The sequence below is a fragment of the Salminus brasiliensis genome, chromosome 6, assembly GCF_030463535.1.
Source record: "Salminus brasiliensis chromosome 6, fSalBra1.hap2, whole genome shotgun sequence".
Classification (NCBI taxonomy): Eukaryota; Metazoa; Chordata; class Actinopteri; order Characiformes; family Bryconidae; genus Salminus; species Salminus brasiliensis.
In genome coordinates this window covers 3,639,643-3,644,427 of record NC_132883.1, presented here as the reverse complement: position 1 = coordinate 3,644,427, position 4,785 = coordinate 3,639,643, and positions in this window count along the sequence as shown.

Sequence of the window (4,785 nt, the reverse complement as noted above, 5' to 3'; positions counted from 1 at the left end):
GTAATGTAAATAGGAATAAGACTATTGCATTTGTTGGATGCGCTATGTTTTTTTTTCCTAAGTGAGAGCGCAAGCTTGTCAGAGTGCAGTTTGGAGCAGTAAGTGCTTATTGTTGTAAACTGGTGGGGCTATTCTTTGGCCCACTGGCAAACACCCACTGGCTGCCTAATAAGTACATAGAGAAATGTACAGCAGAAATGCTGGAAATGATTATTTAAAAATCCTATTTATTTCGAAATGCTATAAATATATGTATTCTTTTATACGCACTACCCCATACATCACTTCCACCTCCCAGTTTGGGGTTTATACCCCATAGGAACTTTCCCACATGCCACTTACAGCTGTCAACCCCTCGGTATCGCACCCTCCCCTGAGGCGATTCCGAGCCGCCGCCCACAGGCCCAAATAAGGATATCTGCCTCATAGGTATCGATTCATGATTCATGTTGATTGGGTTCATGTGTTTCACCTGAGACTGGGGTTCATGTGTTTCACCTGCGACTTGGGGGGGGGGGGTATTTAAGAAACCTCAACACCGCCATTCGGTGCCGAGAATTGTATCGTTTGGGAGCTTGTGGTTTCACAAGAGGTTCCCCGTACTGTTGGAGTGTGTTGAGGCCAGCTTTTGCTTGAAGTCCATGTTCAGGAGCATGAAGTCCTCAGTGAGGCTCGTTTGCTCACGGCCAGGATTTACTGGCAACCCACGTCTCAGCTAGGCGACCCACGCTCACGGCAGCACGCTGCGGATCCAGGTTTGGTCGGCCTAGCCGTTCTTGCTCAGTAGCTGGTCCCCCAAGGTCCAGGTGCAAGGTCATTGTGTCTAAACTGATGTGCATCTATTTATAAGCCATGGCCTTGCAGCACCTCAAGTAGTGTGGATTACTGTCTCAAACCCCGGCAAGTCTATGTGGGCCCAACCCTGAGGTCTTGTGGTGCAAGGATGGTTCTGTCCATCCTCTTCGAAAGGCAATAGAGTGATGTGGGTCTGGTTAGTCGTATCCCCCCGCTGATGCCTAAGTGGGGGGTTATTTTAGCGATGTGGGCAAACGTTAGGGTTTAAAAACACATGCCACACAGCAGGGGGTTAAAAACTCCACAAACACAGCAGGGCTGGCAACTTGATTTATGACTGAGGCTCTGAGCCAGACAGATCTAAGTGGAGAGAGATGGAGCAATGATTAATATCCGATCCCACTCCGAACTGAAGGATAGCGTTCAGTCTGAGCTCAAATGTGTCAGACAGTCTCTGCAGATAATCAGGACCACAGTTCAGATTTTCCAGGGAAAAGAAAGCAATAAGCTCCTTTGATGTGTAAGGGTCTTCCCAGCACTGACCATGATCATGAACTCGGAGTGTTTTCTCAGTTCAGTCAAACACAGTAGCCCACCGTATCAGGACATGTTTTGAAAGCCTCTGTCTGTTATTCCTTTCCCAGTCTCCACGTAGAGGGCAAGCCGCGGCCGGTCCAGGTATCATCTCCCTGGCTTATCTTGGGCCTGCTGAGGTGAAATGGGGCATGGCCAGTTAAGCTCCATGTGGGTAGAGCTATACTTGGGCCTGCTGAGGTGAAATGGGGCATGGCCAGTTAAGCTCCATGTGGGTAGAGCTATAGCTGCAGATACAGGTAGATGGAGATAAAGAGTAGGCTGGTGCAGCCTGAAGAGCACTGCCAAGGCTGGGCTTATTCCGAGACAAGATGTTGGCCTATCTGTGGCCCACTGTGAGGAGGTATTTTATCTGCTAGGAAAGTATTTGGGCTTTTACAGTCTATGTAATAGTACAATATTAGTTTGCTTCATGATTAAACAGTGTAATTTGATGTAATTTGAATTAAACATAATTTAATATTTCTTTTTTTAACGTTTAGTGAAAGTGAAAACATAAGGAATTAGCGACTTACAAGGTTACTTGTATTATAGAGTCGGGTCAATGCAGTGTTAGGAGTCTTGCCCAAGGACTTATTGGTATAGCACAGTATACAGTCATCCAGACCAGGAATTGACCCCCAGTCTCCCACATGGTGTGGTAGCTTAGTGGCAAGTAGTGGTGTTATCTGTTGCGCCACACCAACCACTTGTCATGCCACCAGTGGTGAAGGTTCCAAATCATGGAAAATCAAAAATGGATGATTTCCATATTTCTGTTTGATGTAGAATGTAAATGTTGTCATTAAATGCATTTACATAAGCTATATAATTCTATTCAACCCATTTACTTTTGTTTTGCATGGAATGAGGCATGATACAAGACAGCCAATCAGAATCGAGATCATTTACAGATCATTTTCAAAGGTACAGTAACTACAAAACAGCCTGTTTATTTATTTTAAGGGCTAAAGAGAGGTTGGAAAACGCTCATGGAAAAAAAGGAATTATGACTGTTTTTGATGCAGAAACCCAAACAAACATCAAAAGGATGTGCAAGAAAATACAGAAAATATGTATAAAAAACATGTTTATGATACAAGCTGTAAATATGCAGCATAATTGCTGCTTCATATTACACAAATCTGATAAATCTGTAATGAAAGCAAAGATATAAACATAGCAAAGATGCCTAAAGGGTGTGTGTGTGTCTGTGTGTGTATGTGTGTGTGTTTGTCTGTGTGTGTGTGTGTAGGCGATAGGTATCTGGTGCGGCCTTTTCATCTCTCCATCTGTGGCCTCCTCCAGCGAGACGCTCCGGCCCAATGTGGTTCACATTTTGTTTCATTACAGTATCATTGAGCGTGTAGATGTACACTATTGTTTTCAGGATGCCGAGCTGGGGAGCTAAATGAGGCACAGCATTGGTAATTCGAGAAACAACCCCCCTCTAGACTTTCCTCTTTATTATTATTATCATTATTATTATTAAGTGGAAACAATTTCATAGCCGGACCACCACTCGCCATCCGAAAGGAGGAGGAAGAGGAGATGAGGAAGTGTGTTAATCCCTGTTCCTGTTGACTTTGGCTCTGAATGAAAAAAGAGGGGGGCGGGGGGGTAAAAGTGGTGTCTGACTCAAGTGAACATGTGTAGATGCTTCACAGGAGAGCAGAGAGAGTGTGTGTGTGTGTGTGTATGTGTGTGCGTGTGTGTGTATGGACACTGTCAATCACTGCAAAACACTGTTGTGTGTGAGTGTAAGACAAGCTGAAAAACTGACATACACAATAAACATAAACACCTCTGTTTAAGCCCCGCCTTCTCACCACCACTATTGGTCTACATGTACCTGTATCTCCATCAAAGCCCCGCCTTCTCACCACCACTATTGGTCTACATGTACCTGTATCTCCATCAAAGCCCCGCCTTCTCACCACCACTATTGGTCTACATGTACCAGTATCTCCATCAAAGCCCCGCCTTCTCACCACCACTATTGGTCTACATGTACCTGTATCTCCATCAAAGCCCCGCCTTCTCACCACCACTATTGGTCTACATGTACCTGTATCTCCATCAAAGCACCGCCTTCTCACCACCACTATTGGTCTACATGTACCTGTATCTCCATCAAAGCCCCGCCTTCTCACCGCTACTAGTGGCCTACATGTACTTGCCAACCACTGGTCAAACAACCACTGGTCAAACTGGTCAAACTTCCTAAGCCCGCCTTCTTACCACCACTATTGGTCTACATGTACCTGCATCTCCATTAACCACTAATCAAACTGCTTAAGCTCCTCCTTCTCCCTGCTAAAATTGGTCTACATGTACCTGTAGCTACATCAACTACTGGTTAAACCACTTAAGCCCTCCGTGTTACCACCACTATTGGTCTACATGTACCTGCATCTCCATTAACCATTGGTCGTACTGCTTAAGCCCCGCCTTCTTACCACCACTATTTGTCTACATGTACCTGCATCTCCATTAAACATTGGCCATACTGCTTAAGCCCCTCCTTCTCACTGCTACTATTGGTCTACATGTTCCAGCAGCTACATCAACCATTGGTCAAACTGTTTTCCACCACCGCCTATTGACCACAGGCTAAAAATGCCTAAACACAAAAGTAAATAAATCAGTTTGACTTTATCTTTTACTTTTTTGCTTAATTGATGTATTTATTTATATTTCTTATATTGGCAACAGGGTGGTAAAAGTAAAAATGTACTGTATTTGCTTTTTTAAATTTTATTAGAAGATGATATAAAGATATAAAGGAGATGATTTAGCAAATAGGCTATTAAGGCTATTTATTGGTTTTGGTGAATAAGTAATGTTCATTAACATAACACACACACATACTGCCATGGTTTTACAATGTAGGCCTACTGGAAGCCCCCTAGCCACAACATCCTGACCACAATGCACACTCTTGTGTCCCTGGTGTCCAAATTAAAATATGGCCACCTCACTATTTATACATAAAACATCTTACGCCACGCTCAATAACTGCATTCTACGGCATCTATTACAACTAGAAGTCAATCTAAATACACTGATATGTACCTGTTAGTTCTGATTGGCCCATAAAAATGAAACCCTGTGTCTATAGTTAGGGCGAATAGTAGTGTGAGCTGTTGCTGTTCAGTGTTTGGGGGCTAGAGGAATGTTAAAAAGTTTAGAAAATGATTCTGCAGAGCTGATATTATATATATATATATATATATATATATATATATATATATATATATATATATACTACACAGGTTGGTTTCATTGAAAGTGCTCCAACAGACCCCTTTCAACGCCTACTACACTACCCCCCCCCCAACAAAATACACCCTCTAACTAAATAATTATGTAATTATATAGTGCATACATACCTGATTTGGGGTCATTGGACCTTAA